Raw genomic sequence first — 25,737 nt, 5'->3', positions numbered from 1 at the left:
TTATTTACATCCTCTTTTCCATCCTTACAATTCCAGAGCTCTGTGCTTCTAATCTCCTACCTGCAATCTGTGTGAGGAAGGTGCTAGAAGTTCTGCAGGAGGCCTGGGAAAAAGCCAGGGTCCTGTTCATGGTGCAGAGGAAGTCTGGTTCCATTCTGAAGAGTGGGTAGCTGACCTGAGAGCCAGTGGAAACAGAGCAAAACAAACAACAAACCAAACCTAATCCCCAAAAAAGGCACTTCCTTTCTTCTTGAGATGGGACACTGTCATCCTCATGGTTCTAAAGTCTAGAAAGGATTGCAGAACTTTTGGCATTCACTAAGTGAGTAGGTGGGAGTGTGACCCTGCACCCTGGTGTCAGGGGAGATAGAGCCTTGACTGGCCTCCTTTTTCTCCAAGCCCTAGGTGTACGGGTCAGCAGCATGGCTGCCCACCGTTCTTTCATGATGACAGAGTGTCCTTTTGTGCAATTCATATTTTGCAGCGGCAGATAAGAAGACTGACTCTCTTCCTATGAGCATGATGCATGTTTTAAGTCATTTTCCATGCCAACTTCTTGTTGTGATGTGTTGGCGTGTTGGTCAACAAGGAAACAAACTTAGCTGGAGCAGATCGGGGGCCACCCGTGGGTGAGACAGGTGTCAGCTGCGAGGTGGACAACCCTCGGGTCTGGGAACAAATAGAAAGCCAGCTGATGTCCCCTGATCCTTTACTTAGATCCTCCCATCTATGTTGGAATCTCCCATTACTCCATCAGGACACCAGGAAATTTGAAAAGAAGTGAGTCTCCTTCTTGGGATCTTTCTTATTTTCATTTCTGTCCCTCCTCATCTCACTCTGTCCCTTTATCTCACCTCCCCCACCCCAGTTGTCCATTTGTTTCTCTTCCTTTGGGTCTTTCTCTGAAAATCTGCTTTTTAAATTTATCTCCTTCTTCCACTGTAGGTGGTGATTTGCATTCTGAACCCATGGTGTGCACTAAGGCTTCTCCGAAAAAGAGTCCTCAAAAAGCTCGTAGCATAAAATGTTTCTATCTGGGAAAGAAATGTCAGAATTGTTGATAAGTTTCATGTTTATCAGCATTTTTTCAGGCTAGCGGTCCTGATGGAACCCTTCCAGCCTTTCTTCCAAGTTTCACCTCACTCCAAGTTGCTGCCACTATAGATGAGATATTTGTAATTGGATTCAGGCAGCCTGATCCGTGGAGTTATTACTGTCTGTTAGTCTACAGATTCCAAAATGATGACCTTATAAACATCGAAGCAAGATTAATTATTACAGCACTACATGAAACTTTAACTCAAAAACTGTATATTTGTTTGCTGACTCAGAGCTGAGCCTGACAGCACGAGCTCAGGCCTTTCTCTTACAGAACTCCTGGGGTAGCCTCAGCTGGGCATTCTGACCGCAGCCCCTTAGCTGTCCTTGCTAACAAAGCTTTCCTCCAAATAAAGGGCTTCCCTAATTCAGCCACTTCCCTCTCAGACTGCAAGTGCCACTCTGCTCGCGGGTTCCAGCAGATGACCAGCTGTAGTGAGGGGAGACTTGTGCCCAATGGTCCACCTTCTACTCAGTTTAACATCTTTTATCTCCTTCTCCAGAAAGCATCCTTCTCTCTCTATCTTCCAAATGGTGAGAGTATCAGCTTTCCCTATTCGTGGGGAAAATATTACACCAAGATTCGAGTTTCTCTATGCATTGACATTTGGGAAAATATGAAAAATGATTACAATACAGTGTTGTTTCACTGTACACAGTTTATTTATAGTTGACATTCAGTGCCCCAGTGGTTCTGGGGTGGGACTTTTGCTGAGATGAATTAGAGTGGGGAATTATGCAAGGACAATCTTGTTATTTTAATAGAGCGCACATGGACAGTCAGATAATCTCAGATAACCTCTCCTATTTCTACACGTTATTGCTGTCTCCTCTGTCTGTTTTAGTCATTCCATCTCTGACCGCTTTTTGGTACACTCTTTTCTATGGTTTTTATTATTTTTATTGCTCTTCAGTTTCTCTATCAGTCATTTTTAACGTCATGCATCCATACTGTACTGTCATCTCACTAGGATCTTAAATTCTGAGTGTTAGGAGAGAGTTAGTTCTCTGCCTTTTTTTTTTTTTTTTAACATCTTTATTGGAATATAATTGCTTTACAATGGTGTGTTAGTTTCTGCTTTATAACAAAGTGAGTCAACTATACGTATACATATATCCCCGTATCTCCTCCCTCTTGTGTCTCCCTCCCACCCTCCCTATCCCACCCCTCCAGGTGGTCACAAAACACCAAGCTGATCTCCCTGTGCTATGCGGCTACTTCCCACTAGGTCCCTGACTTTTAATGTTACTTTTCTGCTAATATATTTGGATGCCACTTTTTTATTGTGTTAAAATACACATAATTTAAAATTTACCATTTTAACCACTGTAAAGTGTACAATTCAGTGGCATTAGGTACATTCATGATGTTTTGCAACCATCATTACTGTCTCGTTCCAGAAGTTTTCATCACCCCGAATGGAAACCTCGAACCCCTTAAGCAGTTACTCCCATTGCCTCTTCTCCAGAACCCCTGGAAAACCCTAATCTGTTCTCTGTCTTTATGGATTTGTCTGTTCTGGACATTTCATATCAATGGACTCATACAATACGGTCTTTTTCTAATTTTTTTTATTGAAGTATAGTTGATTTACAATGTTGTGCTAAATTCTGCCATATAGCAAGGTCACTCAGTTATACACATATATACATTCTTTTTCCCATTCTTTTCCATTACGGTTTATCACAGGATATTGAATATAGTTCCCTGTGCTACACAGTAGAGACTTGTTGTTTATCCATTCTATATATAACACTGATAGTTTGCACCTACCAACCCCAAACTCCCACTGCATCCCTCCCTCCACACCCCTCCCCCTTGGCAACTACAAGTCTGTTCTCTATGTCTGTGAGTCTGTTTCTGTTTCATAGGTAAGTTCATTTGTGTCATATTTTAGATTCCACATATAAATCATGTCATATGCTATTTGTCTTTCTCTTTATGACTTACTTAGTATGATCATCTCTAGTTTACAATATGGCTTTTGCATCTGGTTTCTTTGACTTAGCATAGTGTTTCCAATGTTCATCCACGTTGCATGTTGCAACAGACATTAGTACTTCGTTTTTTTAAAATGATATTCTTTTTATTTTATTTTATTTTATTTTTTTGCGATACACGGGCCTCTCACTGTTGTGGCCTCTCCCGTTGCGGAGCACAGGCTCCGGATGCGCAGGCTCAGCGGCCATGGCTCACGGGCCCAGCCGCTCCGCGGCATGTGGGATCTTCCTGGACCGGGGCACGAACCCGTGTCCCCTGCATCGGCAGGCGGACTCTCAACCACTGAGCCACCAGGGAAGCCCTAAAATGATATTCTTAAATTAACTTTTTTTTCTTTAATGAGTATAATTATGTTGCTTCAGTGTTCAGAGGATGAAAGATTCCTACGTGAGGACATTTTCTCATCATTCACATGACCAAGTACAGCACTGGGCAGTATTTGATTTTACTCGATACTTGAGCTATCATCATCCGTTCGTGCATGGCCCTCTCCCATTTTACTTATTCATTTATTAATGATACGTTACAGGCATCAATCCTCCGCACAGTCCAAGAACTAGAATACTGCCAATAATGTTCATTGACATCCGTCCTCCCCCCTCCTCCTGAGAAGTCAACACTAACTGGCATTGGGATTTTATAATGCTGCTCCTTCCTTGTTTCATTACTACAGTTTCATCACTACGATGTTTGACACGGCCTCCATACCTGTGGGTTCCGCACCTGCAGATTCAACAAACCGCGGATAGAAAATATTCTTCAGTTAACTTTTTAGTTGAAGCACATTCTATTGCTGACTCAGGACTCATGAGCCCTGTGTTCTCTACAAATCTCTATCTTTCTAGTCTATTTCTTTCCAAAGCATAGCTTGGAATTTATCCTTGGGATCTTTCATTTTGTTAACGAGGTGATGGTGATGATAATGATGAGGATGGTGATGATAACACACACCTTCTTTTGAGTATCTACCATGATGATGGTGATGATGATACGCACCTTCTTTTGAGCATCTACCGTGTAACCATAACAGTGCTGGGAACTTTACACACAGTGTCAAACTAATCCACAGAGAAGTCATGTTAATGAGAATTTCATACTCATGTGGCAAAAGGGGAAGCTGAGGTGTGGATGAGTTAAGTCCTCATCTGCAATTGAGAAGCAGAGTTGGATTTGTGCCCAGGACCTTCTGTTTCACAGCCCACCTCCTCCCAGGCTCTTGACTTTTCTTGCTTTTCTCAAGCTGCTCCAGGTCATAGAATAAAATAAGAGGAACCTAGTTTTCCATCTGGTCTGAAGCCCTTGGGAAGTGGGCTGAGTCAGGTTCTCCAGTGGATCACAATGACTTTGGAACTATCAATAACTTTGAAAACTTGATGCTTTACGAGGACACTGTACATAGTCCAGCTATCTGGTTTCTTCCTTGCACTAGATCCTCCCCTGAGCATTCTTGCCTCTACACATTCTGCGCATTCTTTGTCCTCCCCTTACAGTCCAATCTGTCTTCCTTGCAAAGACAAGCTGAATCCAGTTCCCTCTGTAAAGCTGTCTCCTTCTACTTTAACCAATTCTCATCTCCTTTCTCATGACTCTGATAATGTCCTTATCATACACGATCAGATGACTAATATGGTTTTGTGTGCCCATCTTGCCTCCTGAGGAGACGAAATGCTACTTCAGATCTTAGCCTTCACTAACAAGTCTTCAGTAGATCCCTCACTCTCCCCCCGCCAATCCAGCTTTTAGTTCAAGTTTAGACATAGAATTATACTTTGACATACTTATTGGAAATAACTGGTCAAATAGTAGAATTCAAACCCATACTCTCTCCTCTGTACCAAAGTAGACCAAAGACAGGAATTTAAATACACAAAGATACAAAGATAATGTGGGTTTGGAGAGGAGCTATACTAGAGTGAATCTTAGAGAAAGTAGTTTTGGGGACTCAGGAGAAGATAGTTTGATGGTTAGTGTTGAGGATGATCTGTGATGTTTGACATGGCCACTTAGCAGGCAGTTGGGGGCAGATACCTGGGGCAGGTACATGCTATTGTGTCTTTATTGGGAACCTCTGTTTTCTTGCTAAAATAATTGGACATATATATTGTGTTCCTCCAAACACAGTTTGGGGGATGTTGGTTTAAAGTCGCGTAACCCGATTGCTTCTTTTTTTTTATAAAATTTTTTTTTATTGAAGTGCAATTGATTTACAGTTCTGTGCCAATCTCTGTTGTACAACGAAGTAACTCAGTTATACACTCCAACCTGATTGTTTTGAAGCATGAATTTAGTACTGGAGCTATACTCCTCTAAAGTAGAAGCCTTTCCTGTTTTGGTTAATTTGATATTTATGGAGGAAGCTCATTAACTCTTTGAGGACTTAAGGAGATATTCTATTTGGGTTGGGCATGGACAGATGCCACCAAAACCTCAGTGGCTTAACACAGTAAGAGTTTATTATTATTCCACATGGCTTTGTGGAAGGGCAGTGGGGCTCTGCTCCAAACAGGCATTCCACACCCTCAGTAGTGGTCTTAAAAAGTCCCCTCCCCACCGACTCCAGCCATGCACACACGTTCTTTGACACTCCTCTGATGGAGAGATGGTATCTGTGTCTGCTCTCCTTGAACCTGGGCCAGCTTATTGATACTTCAGCTAATAGCACATACCTGATGTAATATGTGTGCCTTCCAAGCTGGCTTCAAAAGACCATGTAGCTTCTCCCTTCTTTGCTGGAGCCCTGGGCCACCATGTATGAAATCTGACTGCCTTGATGTTGCCGTTTGTGAGCAAGTCCACACCACTTAGAGAGTCTACAGTGGGCACTCAAGGTGGCAGTCTTAGCCTTTGAATCATCTTCCCCAGCACCAGATATGTGAATGAACAAGCCTTCGGATGATTCTAGACATTAGCCATTGACTTCCCAGCCTCAGATATAATGGAGCATTGACAAGTCATCCTCTTTTTACCCTGTTCAAATTCTTGACCCACAGCATCCATGAATGTAAGTCAATGCTTTTTTTAAGCTGCTCAGCTCTTCTGCAGCATGGTAACTAGAATACCACCTATGACACCATCACAAGGGGCTCAGGACTTACCTTCATAGTGTAAGAGATGACAGGAGAGCTGAGCAACAGCAGTGACATGTTTTAGCCTGGAAGTGAGATGCCTCATATTTCATTAGCCATGATTAATGACATGGCCAAACTTAATTCCAAGGGTATGGAGAAGTGTAATGAAGACGTCACTAGAAATAGACAAGAACTAGAAATTGGTGAACATCAGTAACATCCACCTCCATAGCTGATAACCTCATGCCTCCTGCTATGGACTGATTGTGTGCCCCCCACATTCATATGTTGAAGCCCTAACCTCCAACGTGATGGTTTTCAGAGGTGGGGCCTTTGGGAGGTCATTAGGTTTAGATGAGGTCATGAGGACGGGGCCTTTATGGTAGGATTAGTGACCTTATTAAAAGAGACTCTAAAGAACTTGCTTTCTCCCTTTCTCCTTCTCTCCCTCTCTCTCTCCCTGCCCTGTGAGGACACAGCAGGAAGGCAGCTGTCTACAATCCAGGAAGAGAGCTCCCACCAGAAACTGACCATGCTGGCTCCTTGATCTTGGACTTCTAGACTCGAGAGCTGTGAGAAAATAAAGTTTTATTGTTCAAGCCACTCACTCTAGGTATTTTGTTATGGCACTGAAGCTGACTAAGACACTCCCACACTGCAGATATATTCAAAGACTTATTTCCTAAGTACCCAAGCTGCACAGTGAGTTTGCTGGAGTTTTACACAGCAAAACAATAGACCTCTATATGGTTTATGCTTCCTACTCGTGACACTATTTTATCTGAGGGATGTGCACTCCATGCCATGGCACGTGTGTTTACAGGTAGGACTCAGATATACACTTCACATTTCTCTGACTTCCTATGTACATTGATGTGCTTGATGAGTTTAGAGAGTCCTAACATTTTGGCAAGTGACATGATTTCAACAGATCGATAAATTATGATTTGTGTGCAGCAACTGTCAGCACACAAGAACACCATGACATTCTTCTGTGAGAAGCAGAGTCATGCTCAGCTCCTTCTGGAGGCAGGAACATCTCTACCTACATTCCATTCCCATCCAGTCTCATCGGTCACATCCCTCTAGGCAAAAGAAAAAAAATGCTTTGTGTGCTCGGATAAACCAGGTGAATTTGGGATGCTCGCAGTAGTCACCATCAGTGCTGATTGGCCTTGTAAGTCATCGTTAACGTATGATATTTCAAAGGGAAAAAAATCACATTAAAAATGACCCAGCAAGTGGTGAATTGTACCAAACTATAATTTCGGGTACTTGTGATTCACCAGTGATTTCCTGTGTTTGGAACAATGTTATAAATTTCTTAGAGGCTAACGGATGATTAGGAAAGGATTTGCTGTGCTTTGTTTTATTGTAGATAACAGGCCACAGAAATATGATTTTAGTGGGTACTAATGGACTGAGTCCCTTCAAAGGATTAATAAGATTGTTGCCTTTTGCATTGTCTTTAGACGACTGAGATGCTGAGTGCCATTTTTAAAGGAGGAACTCTTCGCTTACAACAGCATTTTATTTTGACGACCAGGTGAATCCTGGGGAGGTCTGTCTGGAGCATCACACGGTGCACACAAGCCGACGTTCTCTCCCCGCTCTGCCTACCAGAGCTCTGTTACCAAAATCAACGATTAATGGTTGAAAGAGTCTGAAAAATGGCTATCCCTTTGACCTTTCTAAGGTTTGTCATTTAGTTGACATACCCATTACCTCAAAAATCAAATGTGTTTGTCTAAACATTATTCTGATGTTTACTTTGGGCACTAAAGGGCAGACAGCTGACCACGGACCCGCTGACAGTGATCAATTCAGCCTCGAATCTTGTCACTTTCCCTGTTTATTCTGCTATCAATCTCCCCTTTGCCTGCCACGTGGCCACTTTCTGCTGCTCAGGCGCTTTTAAAACTAACAATAATCCAATTTAGAATTGATCAATGAAAATGTGTAGTCAGTAAGCAAAATGACAAAGTCTGCATGTAACCGCTGGCCACAGTCAGGAGTTTATTTATTTTTTTTATTTTTTATTTTTGCGGTACGTGGGCCTCTCCCGTTGCGGAGCACAGGCTCCGGACGCGCAGGCTCAGCGGCCATGGCTCACGGGCCCAGCCGCTCTGCGGCATGTGGGATCCTCCCGGACCGGGGCAGGAACCCGTGTCCCCTGCATCGGCAGGCGGACTCTCAACCACTGCGCCACCAGGGAAGCCCAGGAGTTTATTTTATATGGATGGGGCTGAAGGCAAATTTTAATTAATTAATTAAATGGTAACAACATTTGAGCTTCTTCCCTGTTTTTTTTTTTTTTCGAGTCAGATCCTCTAAGTTTTACTGTCTTAGAAATGGGGGAAGTGGGCCCGTTGACTCCCTGCTAGAACCAGTATGTTCTGGAACAGTGCTGCCCCGTGGGCCTTTCTGTGATGGTGGGAATGGTCTAGACCTGTGTTGTCCGAGGTGGCAGCCACCAGACACTTCTGGCTGAACTTGAACTATGGCTTGTGCAAAAGAGGAACTGTATTTTAAGTTTAATTTAATTTTAATAAATTTAAAGTTAACTTTAAATGGCTTTATGTGGCTAGTGGCTACAATTCTGGATGGTGCAATTCCAGAATGTTGACATTTTTTATGATGAAATGAGGTCTGCTGATGTGGTTTGGATGTCATACTGTCTAGACACTGTGTATCAGGAGGTCACAGTTTCTGGCCTGATCCAACACGGCTACAAACCAGGCAAGAGAAGTTCAGGGAGATATTCAAGTCTTCCTTGTGTCCTAAAGGCAACGTCATGTTTGACCAGGGCTCCTTGCCTGGTCCATGGGAGCAGGGCTCCCAAGAGGGCCTGGAAGCTGCTCTGCATGGCTGGCTACTCCCCAGCAGAGGGGAGAGCTCCAGCAAGAGAAGGTGCAGGACTGGTGCAGGAAGGCTCCTAAAAGTCCCCCAAGGCAAGCCCCGTTCTCGGCGGCATCCCAGGTCTGGTGTCCAAGACAGAAGGGTGCATTTCGTTCCCAGTGCCAAGTGGCTCCTGGGTTCTGGATGTGACCAGGGAGCCACTGTTTTCTGGCTCCCAGATTGTCTGGGCTCTTGGGCCTGCATCCCTTCTTTCCCTCAACCTCAAACTCCATTTTTGCCAAATCCAACAGTGGGGAGTCATTTGATGAATTTATTAGAGCAATTTGAAAAATCATTTCTTAAAATTATCTGCAAATGTTACGTTCAATGAGCAAACAGTTTAAAAACTAATTGCTAATGAGATTAGAAGAACATATAATATTGGGGGGTCTTTTTAAAAACATGAAATCAACTTAGCTTTTATCTCTAGGCAGATATATATCAAAACCTAAATTAGAATTTTTAAAAAACTGTATCACTTATTTGAATTTCAGAGCTTATGGGAGAAGTTATGAGCAAGTAGAAACACTTTATGAGGGTTATGGGGTGATCAATGGAGATTTAAAATGCTTTACCAGGTCTTCCCTGGTGGCGCAGTGGTTGAGAGTCTGCCTGCCGATGCAGGGGACGCGGGTTCGTGCCCCGGTCCGGGAAGATCCCACATGCCACAAAGCGGCTGGGCCCGTGAGCCATGGCCGCTGAGCCTGCGCGTCCGGAGCCTGCGCGTCCGGAGCCTGCGCGTCCGGAGCCTGTGCTCTGCAACGGGAGAGGCCACAACAGTGAGAGGACCGTGTACCGGTAAAAAAAAAAACACAATAATATAAAATAAAATAAAATGCTGTACCAGATAACTATTGTCTTAGAAGGAAAGTGGTCTGGGTATTCTCTTGAAGGAGATTCTAAATTTGTAATTCTCGTGTTATTTACGTACTGACAACAAAAAAAATTAAAAACAAAAGCCAGTTTTTATTTTAAAAAAATGGAAAAAATTTATTTCCTGAAAATTTTCAGTAGGAAAAAAGTTTAATTGGGGGCATTTAAAAATTAGTTTTTAATGAAGCTTTATGTGACAAACTGTAAGAGTTTGACAATGACAACAAAAGGATATCTTATAATTAAAACAAACAAATATCTATCCATCTGTCTATTATCTATCTATTTCATCCATGGTTTCACTATCCAAAGACAGACACTGTGAATATTTTTTTGTATTTATATCTAATCTTTATTCTATTTGTTTTCATTCTAAACGGAAAGATCATGTATATACTATTTCTATCCTACTCTTTTTTCATTTAACATTGTAATGCTTATATTTTTCATAGATTGCATATTCTTTAAAAATATAATTTTTAAAAGTTACATTATAATTAATGAAGTGAATATACACAATTTATGTAAAAACTGTGTTTGTATCTGGTATTTAGATTACTTCTGATTTTTTTTCTTTTCCTTTTATAAATAGTGCTTCTGAATATTGAGAATTATTTTCTTAGGCTCCATTCTCAAAAGTGGACTTACTGAGTTAGAGTATAAACATTGCAAGGCTCTTTGCCAAATTGCTTTCCAAAAGGATTATACCAAAATATCAGCAATATTCGAGAGTACCTTTTTCACAGTCCCCTTATCAGCAGTGGAAATTATTATTTTTAAAAAAATCTTTGCTAATTTGATAGGGGTCAAAGGTTACTTCATTGTTGTTTTAATGCCCCATTCCTTGATTACTAGTGAAGGAAAACATTTTCCACACATTTGTTGATTAGTTACATTTCCTTTTTGGAAATTGCCTATTCACATCCTCTGTCAGTTTATCCATTGGAGCTTCAGTATTTTAAAATTCAATTTGATTAAGCTTTTTATATATATAATGATATTAATACTTTGTCTAGATAGTATTTCCTGTGACTGTTTTTCCCCAAATATGATGTTTGCCTTTTAATTTTGTTCTATTTATTTATTTTGATTGAAGAGAAGCTTAAAATTTAAACTTAGTAACATATAATAATGTTTTCATCTTACTTTTAGTAAATTGTACCTCCTCCAATGATGGTAAATTAAAAAAGTTTTTTCTTCTTGATTTCTTACATATTGATATTTTATATTTAATTTTAAAGTTCCCTTGGAATTTATATTGTTTGGTGAATGATTTTAGGTGAGAATCTAAATAGATTTTTTTCATCAAATAATCAATTGTTCCAGGGGGATTTATTTATGAAATGACTTACCCTTTTCTCATTTACTTAAAATATTTCTTTTACCATACATGTTAAATATATATGCAATAAGATAGCCAGTTCCTTGACTATTGTGTTCTGTAGATTTCCAGAATTTCAATATTTTATATACTATCGATTTATACCCTTGGTCACAATTGATACCATTGGTATCAATTTATACCATTGGCTGACAGGTCCAGAATACTCCTGGTCATTCTTTTTCAAAAAACTGTTTTGCTTTATTTTACTGTGTGCGTGTATGTATATGTGCACATCACAGGAAGAATGAGTATCGATTATTGACTTTTTTACTGACATATTTTGAGTTTTACTTTTTCCAAAGTCTTCCCATCTCTCAAGACCAGGTCAAATCCTACAGCCCACAGGGCTTTTCCTGACCCTTCTTAGTGGGAAGGACTTATTTCCTCTCTTACTTCTGTATGTCTTCACCTGTCCTTCTCTTACAGCATCTTTATGTGCTGCCTTGTATTATAATTATTTGTGGACAGATCTTACTTTCATCTAGTTATATGTCTGTATGGGCTGAATAATGGCCCCTAAAGATGTACACGTCCTAATCTCCAGAACCTGTGAATGTCGTCCTCCATGGCAAGAAGGACTTTGTAGATGTGATTAAGTTAAGGACCTGGAGATTCAGAGATTATCCTGAATTATCCAGGTGGCCCCAAATGTAAACCTAAGGGGAAGGCAGAAGGGGACTTGACCACCATGGAGGAGGATGTGATGAGACCACAGAGGCAGAGATTGGAGTGATGCTGTCAGGAGCCACCAGCAGCTGGAAGAGACAAGGGACAGCTTATCCCCTGGAGACTCCAGAAGGAACTGGCCCTGCTGACACCTTGATTTTAGTCCCTTAAGACTCATTCTGGATGTCTGACCTCCAGAACTGTTAGAGAATAAATCTGTGGACTGTTTTTGCTATCAGTTTTTGAGCCTCTAAGTTTGTGGTAATTTGTCAAGAACCCAGTTGCAAGTGAATACTGCTATTCCCCACATCCTAAAGGCAATAATAGACTCACCCAGGGCACTGTTCAAGTGGACGAATTGTCCCCTGTGGGGGGATCAGAGCTGGAGGTGTCCAAGCCTTACCTGAGGAACGATGCTTAGAGACTGGATTCTGGTTGTGTTCTGCTTTTTCGAATTTGATCCAGCTCCGGGGCCAGGAGCGGCACTGACTGCACACGTGATCCTTCTTCTTCTGGGGCCATAGCTTCACATGCCAGTCTTGTTTCAAGTGAGATGCTGTTTAGCTCAGCATCTATCAGTCTCTGTGAGCTGAGTTCAAAGTCACTGCGGCCATGAATTCTACTTTAAAGAAGTTATTTCCAGGGTTACTGATGAAAGCCACAAATTAAAAAGAAATGAGTTCAAGAGAGACGTTTGAATGACTAAATTGATATGTTTTCACAAACATTCCTACTTTCAGCTTTCTTATTGTATAAAGTGAATATGAACATATATTATTGGAGTTTGGCAATGGTATTGCTTTATACAGTACATATTTATTTAAACATAGGCTTTTTATTTTTTTATTGGCGTATACTTGCTTTATACTGTTGTGTCAGTTTTTGCTACAGCAAAGTGAATCAGCCACATGTATACATATATCCCCTCTTTTTTGGATTTCCTTCCCATTTGGGTCACCACAGAGCACCGAGTAGAGTTCCCTGTGCTATACAGTAGGTTCTCATTAGTTATCTATTTTATATATAGTAGTGTGTATACATCAATCCCAAGCTCCCAATTCATCCCACCCAAACATATGCTTTTTTAAAAAAACTTGATTTAATTTTTCAGTGTCTTTGTGAGTAGGAGAAATATTATACACATTCTCCAGAAAAGAAAAGAGGACTAGCAAGGTGGGCCATTTAGCCAACATTTTACCCTTTTATTTATTAAGATTTTGAGGGTCTGCAAAATGCTCGACATTGTGTTAAGTTTTTAGTGATTTGAAGTTGAGTGAAACACAGTGCTGACCTTGAAGGGTGTCGCCATCTAGGAAACAAACAATTACAGTACATTTGGAGAGGGACTCCGTTAGCTAGAGGGATCACGGAAGGATGTGTTGGGTTTCAATCCTGGTTGCACATTAGAATAACTCCTAGGAGTATAGAAAATACTCAACTGCAGACCTCACCCCAGATGATGTGAATCACAACCTTTGTGTCAGAAACTGGAATCCGTTGGGGAGACAGATAAGGAGGAGAAAGCTGTAACACAGAGGAAACTTCTTTAAGCTTTAAGGGGTTGGGATTAACGTACGCACACTACTATATATAAAATAGATAATCAACAAGGGCCTACTGTATAGCACAGGGAACTCTACTCAATACTCTGTAATAACATATATGGGAAAAGAAGCTGAAAAATAATAGATATATGTATATATATAACTGAATCACTTTGCTGTACACCTGAAACTAACACAACATTGCAAATGAACTATACTCCAATATAAAATAGAAATTAAAAAAAGAAAATTAATATGCCAGCCCCCCCCCCAAAAAAAAAACAAAACCGAAACAGACTCACAGACATAGAAAACAAACATGTTTACCAAAGGGGAAAGGTTGGGGGGAGTGATAAATTAAGAGCTTGGGATTAGCAGATACACACTACTATATATAAAATAATCAACAAGGACCTACTGTATAGCACAGGGAACTCTACTCAATGTACTTTAATAACCTATATAGGAAAAGAATCTGAAAAAGAATCGATATATATATATGTATAGCTGAATCACTTGGCTGTACACCTGAAACCAGTACAACATTGTAATCAACTATACTCCAATATAAAATAAAAGTTGTTAAAGTTTAAAAAAAATAAAAACTATTCAACTGCAGACCTCACCCCAGATGATGTGAATCACAATCTGTGTTGGAAGCTGGGATCAGCTGGGGAGACAGAGGAGGAGAAGGCTGTAACCCAGAGGAAACTTCATGTATACATAGGGCTTCAGGGGGCAGCAAGCAGGGTGCTGACTTAACATAGGGTGCATCGTCCCCGGGGTCCCCACTCTGGTGGGCTGCAGGGTTATTGGAAGGAACCCTGGAGAAGGGATTTGTGGAAGGGAGATGGGATTTGTGGAAGGTGTACCATTTGCTGAGTGCCCCTGTGTGCCATGCGCTGTGCTGGGCTTTTCACAAATTCTCTTTTAGTTGTTGTAAGACTTTTTAGTTATGTGTCATTATCCCAATTTTACACATAAGGAGTCCAAGGCTTGGGTGATTGGGAAGCTTCCTCAGGATCACAGAGGTGGTAAGTGACAAAACAGGGAGCTGACCCCTGATGCAGTGTTGTTTCCATTTACTGTGCTGCTTTGCATAACTGAGGCATGGCTAGAGGTAAATATGGTAAATAGTGGAAGAAATGCCCAGCTCCAGCTCTGGGGGCTCTACTAGGAACTTTGATCTTCAAGTTGAGTCTGTTTACTCGTCGGGGATGGGAGAGAGGTGGGGAGTGGCATCCAGGAAACAGACAACCAGTGCACAGGCTCAAATGAATGAAGCAGAAACGGCCTTTGTAGAGGTATCCAAACAATCTGTTAAGCCTCAAGCATGGAGTGATGTGAGGTGAAGAGAGGAGAAAAATCTGTTTTGTGAATTATTAATCCATGTGTTAATAACAGTGTGTTAAGACTCTAATTGACCTCACTTCGAAGAAATTCTCTGTATTGGAAACTATTGTATGCTACCACTTGTTGTAACAAAACTTTTGGGTAGAAATACTACATTTTGATATTCTAGCTAGTCAACAGAGTTTTTCCACACGACTTACTATGTAGGTTTTCCCTAGCTCATGTAGACTCGTGACTGGGTGATATCAGAATGAACCCTTCAGCTTAGAGACTTGTTCCTTTTAACTATTTTAGGGTAGATTAGGGGAAACTGCAAATATGATTACCTTGAGGGATGTTCTATTTAATTGCCTTTTTTTTTTTTTTTTTTTTTTTTGCGGTACGCGGGCCTCTCACCGTTGTGGCCTCTCCCGTTGCAGAGCACAGGCTCCGGACACACAGGCTCAGCGGCCATGGCTCACGGGCCCAGCCACTCCGTGGCATGTGGGATCTTCCCGGACCGGGGCATGAACCCGTGTCCCCTGCATCGGCAGGCCGACTCTCAACCACTGCGCCACTAGGGAAGCCCCTAATTGCCATTTTCTTTGCCCAATTTCAATAGTTAGTCTGATGGGATGAAAGTCCTTGCAAAAGGAAAGTTTGTATAAATTAATATAAGGGAATTCTGTATTTATATGAATAAGTATTTTATTTTCTCATAGAAAAATATGAACAAATCTTAAACTCTCTCTGGTTCCAACCAGCTTTACCATTCAGAGACTCTATAGTCATTATTTTTTTACTATAATCCTTTGTTATTTTCAACTGACTTCCCTATATTTTGAACTCTTGAGTCCTTTTCACCCTAAATTGTCAGTCTGGATGATATTTGACTTATGGACTCTGGGTAGTAAGCCAAACCTTAATTAATCTCAATACAATTGCCCTAAACTCCATTTTATTTTTTACTTTCTATTGTTGTTTCAGATAAAATCCTGCTATATTTATTTGATTCTTTTTTTTTAAACTGAAGGAGTTGATTTACAATATTGTGTTAGTTTCAGGTGTACAGTAAAGTGATTCAGTCATACATATAGTTATATTCTTTTTCATATTTTTTTTCATATTTCATATTCTTTTTCATTATAGGTTATTACAAGATGTTCAATATAGTTCTCTGTGCTATACAGTAGGACCTTATATTTAACTATTTTATATATGGTAGTTTGTATCTGCTAATCCCAAATCTACAGTTATTTTAAAATCCACACATATACACAAATCTCTAAGTACACACTTATATCCCACTCAGTGGAGGTCAGATTGTTGTTAGGATAATAACCTCTCATGGGGATACTCTCCCCCATGGCCTGGTCAATACATTTATACAATGTAATTAAACCATATCACTTCCGTGACAGGAAATTGATGACCTTTTAATTATTTCAAGATAACTGAATATGTAATCATTTTCTCCTTTAACTGGGAGAGAAGAGTATATTTTGAATAAATTGAAAGTGGACTACAAATACTTATTTTGTGTGTATGCTGTATGTTTGTGCTCTTTCCACAAGATATCATTTTGGAATGCTTTTCCCAGGATTTAGGAAAACAATTTAGAAAAGCCCATGTTAAAAATAGGAGATACACTACCAAATGTAAAATCGGTAGCTAGTGGGAAGCAGCTGCATAGCACAGGGAGATCAGCTGGTGCTTTGTGACCACCTGGAGGGGTGGGATAGGGAGGGTGGGAGGGAGATGCAAGAGGGAGGAGATATGGGGACATATGTATATGTATAACTGATTCACTTTGTTATAAAGCAGAAACTGACACACCATTGTAAAGCAATTATACTCCAATAAAGATGTTGAAAAAAAATAGGAGATTAATAACTTAGTCAACAGTGTTTAAAAGGTGCTTGATGATTATTGGAATTAAGAAAGATCTACCAATACTACCCTGAATTTTCATGTGGTGTATAAGCTCACAATAAATTTTAAGACTGTCTGGTGGGAAATATACGGCAAATAGCTCTTTAAAAAATTAGACTGAGGCCTGCTCATAACATCAGAGTTGGCTAATTCCCATGGGGAAGATTGAGTTACCACACACTTTTATTGTGGGACATTTTGGGTGACAGAGTGCGATGGACAATTATAGGGTCCGTATTATCCAAATCAAAAGCCAAAGCCCAACCTGTGATAGGTGTGCAGGTTTCTATGGGGATAATGGACCCTAATACTTCAAATCACAATTATTTCACACATCGGGACGACATAGCTTTTACATTTTTAGTATAGCAGATTTTCCCCATTAAAAAATATATTTTATAATTCCCTTGAATAAAAAAAATGCTCAACCTCTACACTATGTGTATAGGTGCCTAAAAAAACCCCAAAAAAACCAACAAAGAAACCCAACCTATCCAAATGGGAGCATTGCCTTTCCAATCCAGTACAATAAAACTTGTCTCTCCTCGTAGGCCAGAAATGTGGAAAACACCTTCTCACCATCTTCCATTAAGAGAAAAGAGAATTTGTGTTACTGCTTGAAAAATCAACTGCTTAATCTTCGAATGAAATGCCAGTCAGTAAAATTAATGGAGAGTGGGACAGTTTCACTAGAAACACCCCACGGTGAGTGCTTTTGATTTATAGTTGGACGCATTAACCGTATAAATTATACCTAGAAGCAGCTCTTTACTAGATATATTTTATAACTAAATTAATATAGTGACTTCCACACGTTACATTTAAAATTTTCCTTTCTTTAAAAACTATGGCAGTCGTGGTCTGAAACATGTCATCAGTCAGGGCTTTTCTTTAATAAACAATTTGGAATCTTATGGATCTTTTTCCTTAATTTTGAAGAGACCATTAAGGATAGTGTTAAGAGGGTGTGACACAACTCCCTGATTTTTTATGATGATGACTATATTTGGAGTATAAATCCTTTGTGAAAAAAAATACAGGCAGGTTGCTATTAAACTCCTCACGAACTGGTTGGGTGAAGACAGAGTGGTAACTAGTAAACAAACCCTCTGCCTCTTTAAATTCCACAATCAGAACATAAGGTTCTTGAGGACAGGGGCAGATCAGGGTTTTTTAAAAAAAATTACTATTAGAGCAACAATGACCAGCACCTAGTACATATATAGGAGGCCCTTGATTAAAATACTCATACTTTGTCAATAAACCTTTCTTGAAAGTATGACACTATGCCAGGGCCTGGGGTTTCAAAATCGACAAAACAAGGACTTCTGTTTTTATGAAGCCAAAAGTTGAGTAGAGGAGATATCTATTATCTAAGGAAATATGCATAAGAATATTTATACACTGGAAAACAGGAGAGGAAAAGGTAAGTAGTCACCTGGAAGTGATATTTGAGTTGGGTCTTGAATATGTGCATAGATATTTATAAACAAACAGCAAAACCGTTGAGGTTTATTCACACTTTTCTGGCTTCCTCCCTTGAACCGGTTTGTTTTATGAACCAAGAAACTTTGATGCTAATGAATTTCTCCATTTTATTCCAGTCACCCACATTTTAATGGCAGACTCCTTTTTTTTTTTTTGTCATGAAAATAGCTGCATTCAGTAGTTTAAACTTTACCGGAATTAAAATGTTAGTGAAATAAGCACAGAGGTCTTCTTTGAACTTTCCATTGTTTGTAGCTTTTAAGTGGTCAATGCAGAGGAGTAATGTTAAGAAACATGAATGAGTCGGAACGCTGGTTAAAATGGATTGAAACATCATTTTATTCTGAGCTGTAAATTTCTTGATGAAAAAAATTATTTTAACTGACCTTATTTCCTATGTATATATATCAAATGACACCTGAATCATGTTAAGGCCTTAACCTTTTCCCATTTCCTGTTGTAAAACTGCCTGAATCTGACATCTTTTTAAGTGGAGTTAAAACTGTTTTCACTTATGATGTCAGAATTCAGATAATGCCCAAATTGATGCTTAGCGATCTGTGTTTTAAACATCTCATTTTCTAAGATGTCTTCTCTTATTTTAAGGAAGAATAGAATTGCATGTTTGGGTCTCTCTAGAATTAAAACTAGTCACTGATTACAATATTCCCTGTCGATTATTTGAAGCCTATAGTCTAGGTGACACAAGAGGCAAATTCATTGTAAGCCTTCAGCCAGATACTGAGTCTCAATTCAAGAGCTGGGACAGTACAGAGGGATACTGAGTATCAAGAGCTGGGGCAGTACAGAGTGTAGATGGTGTTTATGCTCCAACACTGGGTGCTCAGGGCTCCCTACGGACTCGCTTCCCCACCATCCCCTAAATGACCTTGGCTCTAAGGGATAGGGTCTCCTCACTATTTTCCCAAACTATTTTCTCAAATACCTGCCATGGCTTGTGGCATATTCTTGTGTCCATTTATTAATTCTTCATTCAAACAATGATGATGAGCCCCTATTGTGTGTCAAGTACTCTCCTAGGCTAAAGCAGTGAAAATCAGATGGATTTCTGGCTTTCGAGGAAACAGACTTAGGAAAGTAAACCAAGAAGAGACAAAGAAAATTTCAGGTTGCAATAAGGACAATGGAATAACAAGATAAAATAAAATAAAATAAAATAAAATAAAATAAATATAGTAATGTATTGATAATAAAGAAAGGGGGCAGCAGGAGAGGGGTTTACTTTAGACCACATGGCCAGGGAAGGCTTGCCTGAGATGGTGATAAGGGAACCAGCAGGGTTCTGGGGAAGGAGAATTCTGGGTGGGGGGAATCATGGGAGCAAAAACCCTAAGGCTTGTAGAGGAAAAGGAAGAAGTCCAGTGCCACTGAAACCTGAAAAGAGAGGGACCAGTAATGCAAGGGGAGGTGGACGAGGGCCGGTTCTCATGAATAACTCTAATTTTATATATTTTAAAATAAGAGGTTTTATTATTGCTTAGTTCCGGCAAGGTCAACTGATTAGGAGAATATTACCATTGTAAAGACAGGTTGTTATACTCGAGGATGCAAGCAGAAGGAACATGGCCCGACTTCTTTCCACAATGGACAAAAGAATGGGTGAGGCAGGGTAAACAGGTTTAAGATTGATTACTTTGAATAATTTCAGGAGGCTCTGGGGCATAGGAGCTGTCCTTAGGTGTTTGGAATGTGACCCTGGAGCGATTGGGGCAGGTGGATAGTGTCCTGATATGTGAAAGCCTGATAAAGAAGGAGTTAGGTGTGTGGGCTCTGGGTTGGTTTACGTTTGGAAGGCACCCTCAGGGATGAGTTGCTTACTATCTTTGGGAATTAGCTAACCCTGTGGGGTGGGGCAGTCTCTCTAGGAGCAGCAAGACCTCCTAATGTCAAAGCATCAGAAAATAAGAGACACAGCTAATACATACAAAATGTATACCAGAGTATTGAAAAAGTTTATGAAACTAGCATAAGCTTGAGCAAACCTCACAGGAATGAGGATGAAAAATGACAATGCAAATGTACTCATGAACATAGATGCTAAAATCATAATAACATATCATTTGTGAATTATGAAAGTTTTTTTCTTTCATAACAGTCTTTATGCATTTAGCTTATATTTCCTTGTACTTGCTAGAATTTCCACTAAAATTTTGATAGAAATTATAACATGCATTTGATTCTTGTTCCTGACTCCCAAGGAGAGTTTTTAACTTTCATCATAAAGTATATTTGCTATGAAGTTTCTTTACAGGTTATGAAAGTCCCTTTGTATTCCTAGTTTGTTAAAGGTTTGTGGTTTTTTTTCACATAAATGAGCATTGAAATTTATCTAATCATTTTTTCTGCATCTATTGGAAGGACCATATGATGATTTCATGTTTAATCTGTTAATGCAGTTAATTATATGAATTTTCTAATATTAATCCAACTTTGCCTTCCTAGGATAAACCCAAATTTACCATAATGTATTTTCCATTTCTATACATTACTAAATTTAGTTTGCAAATAGTTTGTTCAGGATTTTGTACCTGATAAGTGAATTTGATGTATCATTTCTTTATTTTGTAATGCCCTTGAAGATTTTGATATCATGATTAAGCTGGACTTTTTCTGTTCTCTGAAAGGTTTTGTGTATGATGGATGTCATTTCTTCCTTACATAGTTAAAAGAGATCACAGGTGCAGCCATCTGGACCTAGAATTTTCTTTGTGGAAATATTTTTATTTACAGATTCAATTTCTTAGATAAATATAGAGCTATTCATATTTTCTCTTTCTTTTTGTGTCAGCTTTGGTAAGACATGATTGTCAAGGAATGTGTTCATTTCATATAAATTGTCAAGTTTACTGTCATAAAGTTTCTCATAATATCTTTTAACCATATTTTTAATGTCTATTTCTTGAAGGATGAGATGAATGTTCCAGATAAACCACATGCAAAGTCCTGGTGGTAAAAGAAGTACAGCATTTGGGGAAAGCAAATCTATCATATAAATCTAAACACAGCACCAGAGTGGGTATTTTGAGATATTTTTAATAATTAGGAAAGAATAACGACAAAAATCATGGTCTTTGCCTGAAAAGAATTTGTTGTCAGCTTACATTGAGACATGGCTTATATACATTCGCATTTCAAGAGGGCACATATGAGACTGTATGTATGTATGTCAAGTGCTTTGCAGTGGATTTCAGATTGCGTACAAAAGTGCCAAAGGAAATGCCAAATAAGGGGGAAATGAGTTAATATTTTTAGGTTGTTTAGAATATGATCACCTATGTTTTATGCATGTTTAGGTCAAATATATCCTTTGTAAAATATAAGCAATGTCTGCCTCTCCTAAGAAAATTTGATTTAAACTTGTACCCAGAAGCCTGTATGTGCATGCCACTCCTTGGTGTGTTTTCTTTTGGCCAGTGGGCACCTGGATCTCTTTTTATTTGTTCAAAACATTTTTTCTTCCTCTCTGAAACACTAAGCTAATAGTTTAGTAATGTAATAAAACTCAAAACAATTTTCACCTGCATCTTTGGCATAAATCAATTAAATTAGGCACAAATATTGGTGTTTTAGAGATGAAAAAGAATTACCCAGTAGTGCTGATATGGGGGTACTGGTAATCTAATGAATAACATACATTTCCTTTCAGCTTACTAGCTGAAAGGAAATGATTTATTTTACAGAAATAAGTTAGCCTCAGTGTCCTGAGCATTGAATCTCATGTCTGGATCTTACATCTAGAATTAAAATAGAAAGTTTAACATTTTTTTAACTTATAAATTTCTTTTTTATAATCATAGAAAGCTAAGCATCACAGCCTCTAAAGTATGGAAAGGTGCAAGAGTATTTCTGAACTTTTCTTACCTTACAAAGATCGTCAGGACGGTGTCCCCCTTGCTGTTTTCTTTTTTTGTTTTTTGTTTTTTTGGGTTTTTTTGGGAAGAGCCTTGTGTTGTCAGAGATAAGCAAAGCAAAGTTGTTGATTAGAGTATGGAGAAGTTCTCTTTGGGAAGTACACTCTGTTTTGTAAGTAAGGCTGGTCAGACAGAAATTAGAAGGAAGGCAAGTCATTTCTTCTCTTTTTGACTCTGCATCATTGGTCTGTGTCCTGGGTGCCATCATTAGTGGCCTTCCTTGGCCCTCAAAGTGCTGAGGGATAATAACAATGAACATGGAATAAATAATCATTCAAAGATGAAAGCAAATAAAAACAATTTAATACAAATGCTAGATGAATTTACTGTTCAGAGATCCTCACTAAAATAACTCTTAATGAATGTACTTGGGGAAAAGAAAATTGAACCCAATAGGAAGGTGTGGACTCCTAGAGAGGCCTGTAGATGGGGCTGGAAGAGGTATAGAAAGATCTTTAAGGGACGTCCCATCTGGCATTTCATCTTGATCTTTATAACAATGGCTATTGGGAGCATTTAAGCATGGAGAGACAGCTCCACTACCTGCTGAATAGTGGTTGGAAGACAGCAAGATAGGAAGCAAAAAGATGGGTTAAGAGGGTGTAGAGGATTTTCATACAGGAAGTGATGAGGACATCCACCACGTAGTGGAAATGGGTTTTAGCACTGTGGAAACAGAAAAGAAGGACCTACAAGTATGTCAGGGTGACTGGATATGAGCCATGAAGCTGTGATAGTAGTTAAGGATGACTCAAGTCTTCCCCTTAAGTTGTTGGTGGTGCCATTGGCTGGGGGAAAGAAGGGTTTGTAGGAAGCAGTTTGGGTTTGAATACTGAGAGGCTTACAAGGCATCTAAGTGGAGATGGGCCTCTTCAAACCCCAATATTGTGGTGTTATTACATGTTTTAGAATTTTTTCAATCTGATGGTTTTATGATATTCTGTCTCTCTCTTCCTCCCCCAACCATTAAATTGTATTCCTCTGATTGCTAGTGAAGCCCAGAACTTTTCATTGGTTTATTAATCATTCTGGTTTACTTTTCTGTCAGCTGCCTGTGAGCTGTCTTTAGCAGACGTAATAGTTTGCTTACCCAACCAACATTTCCCTCCTTTCTTTCTTATTAAAAGTGTCCTGATTTGGTTGAGGTGTGAGGTGGCAATGTCCCAAGAAATGACGGCAGGTCTTCCCTAAGCTCCTACAGATAAGCAATGATTGGTCATCTGTCCCATTTCTGGCCAATAGGACCTACAGGAAAATCTCCTTTGCAGGTATTTGTGCTGTCTTTTCCAGTATTTGGCTTATAGATTTCACTCTGTTTATGGTGTCATACAAAGGTTTTTAATTTTAATGTAGCAAAAAATGTATCATTCCTTCTTTCCTTGTCATCTTTTGTCTTGGTTTAGAAGTGATTCTCTATCCTGAGGTTCTAAAACTATTCTCTATTTTTTCTTCCATAAATGTTAAGTTAAAAAAATCTTTAGATTTTAAATACATCTGGAATTTATTTTTGAATCTGGCATGAGGCAAAGATGTTTTTACGAATGTGTAGTCAGTCAGCCCAGAACATTTTTTGAATAGTTCATTCTTTCTTTCTGGTTTATATTAGCACCTCTCTCATATATGAAGTGCACATGGATATGTTGGTCTGTTGTAAATTTCCCTAATCTGTTCATTTGGTCTATTTTTCTACCACTATTTCTTTTCTCTAATAAGTTGTAAGCTCTCTTGAACTTTTTTTTACGTAAATAATTCTTTAGTCTACAAATAATGACAATTTTATTTCTTCATTTCCAATGCTTATATCGATTATTTCTTTTTCGTGCCTTATTGTGCTGGCTAGGATTGCTGGTACAATTTTAAATAAAAGCAGTGAGAGTAGGCATTGTTTCTTGTTCCTGACTTGTTTTGGTTCTTTTAAGGGAATGTTATTAATTCTTCACCATTGTGTATGATTTATGTTGATTCCATTGATCAAGTTAAAGGGGTTCCTTCCATCCTTAACTTGTTTAGGGTATTTGTTTTGTTATCCAGAAAGGTATTGAATTTTACTTTTGTGTTTTTCTGAATATTTTGATAATCATATAGCTTTTCTCCTGTAATATGTTGTGAATTATATTTGTAGATTTTCTAATGTTAATCTAATCTGTAGTCCTGTGATAAGCCATACATGGCCATGATGTAATTATTTAATAGCCTGCTGGATTTAGGTTACCAATGTTTTATTTAGAATTCTTGCATTAATGATCATAAGATGGATTGACCTATAGCACTTTTTTCTTTTAATGTCCTTGTCCAGTTTTGGTGCCTAGGTTATACCAGCCTCATAAATTTAAGTGGGGAGCCCTCCCTGGAATCATTTGTATAAAAGAGGACAGTTTGTGGAATATACCTGCAAAATCATCTAGCTCTTCACAGTCTGTCTTTAGCATTAAGGACCCTCCAGGCAAAGGGACCCACTCTATTGTTAGCTCAGTCTTCTGTCCTCAAGCTCTGGACTGGGCTACATGGAGTCCAACTCCCTCCTTTTACCTCATCTTGAGAGACTCTTGGCTTTGACCTCCATTTTCCTCACACGGGACTAATAAAATAGCAGGAATTTCAAGAAATGAAGCAACTATATTAGGGAGAGACACAAAAAGAAGTGTGTGGAAGTAAGAACTTTTAGTATCTTTTCTCTTCCCATGCTAGTGGGGAAAATGGAGGCTCCTACCATAGTTAAGAATGTGTAGATAACATGCTGGATAAAACCTTGTCTTAATTTCTCCCTAGGTTTCTATTTTTCAGGGAATTTGGATAAATTCCAATTTGCAGGCCCTTTGGAAAAAATCTAAGTCACATGTTTATTTTTTAGCTTAAAAAAATATGTGTCTGATTTTGAGCCCTTCAAGGACATTTTTCTTCTTTGAATCCACCCCTGAGCACAACGCCTGGTGTATCACAGGTGCTCAGTAAGGAACTGTCTGTTTGAAGATGTTTGTTCTTCTACAAATAACTTATAAAATCAGTGTCAAAATCAGGCCAGACAACGACTATTATATCTTCAGGGAAGGAAGCTCATTTTATTTCTGCTTGAAACTAAAAGCCCTCAAACCAATAAAATGATGGAAAATGGAAGTTTTTTAGGACATCATTAATTCCTACTATTTGATCACTTACATGGGTATGTTGATTTCCAATATTAAAATGGTCTTTTAAAAAAATATTTTGCTTGCATTCACTGCCTGCATTTCTTATCTTGGCCTTTTGGTGTCATTCTTAGATTAATCTGAAAAACATATTAAGTAAGGGTGAAATTATTTCCCTAGCTTTGGATCTTTTTGGTCTCTGATTTGAACTGAAGGTTATCATACTTATAGTGCAGTTTACTAATATAACCTTTTCAATGTTATCTTAACGGTATGTTTTATAACTGACACACAACTGTAGAAGTTTAAGTACAATACAGAGAACCAGTAATAGTAAAGTAAGCCTTTATTTTTATGACTAGTCTAGAAAGAGCTTTTTCTGAAATTACTATACT

At 39.0% G+C, this 25,737-nt stretch overlaps 1 long non-coding RNA gene across 1 annotated transcript; it reads left to right on the top strand.

Moving 5' to 3' along the window:
• The first annotated feature begins 3,679 nt into the window (after positions 1-3,679).
• On the top strand, positions 3,680-24,640 carry LOC117199279 (uncharacterized). The gene is made up of 4 exons (XR_004480475.2): positions 3,680-6,740; positions 7,641-7,864; positions 17,349-17,502; positions 21,212-24,640. It is a non-coding gene; the product is annotated as an uncharacterized LOC117199279 (long non-coding RNA).
• The last annotated feature ends 1,097 nt before the right edge of the window (positions 24,641-25,737 follow it).

This window comes from Orcinus orca, chromosome 5 (genome assembly GCF_937001465.1).
Source record: "Orcinus orca chromosome 5, mOrcOrc1.1, whole genome shotgun sequence".
Classification (NCBI taxonomy): domain Eukaryota; kingdom Metazoa; phylum Chordata; class Mammalia; order Artiodactyla; family Delphinidae; genus Orcinus; species Orcinus orca.
Note: the sequence above shows the minus strand (reverse complement) of the source record. Positions and strands in the feature narration are given on the sequence as shown.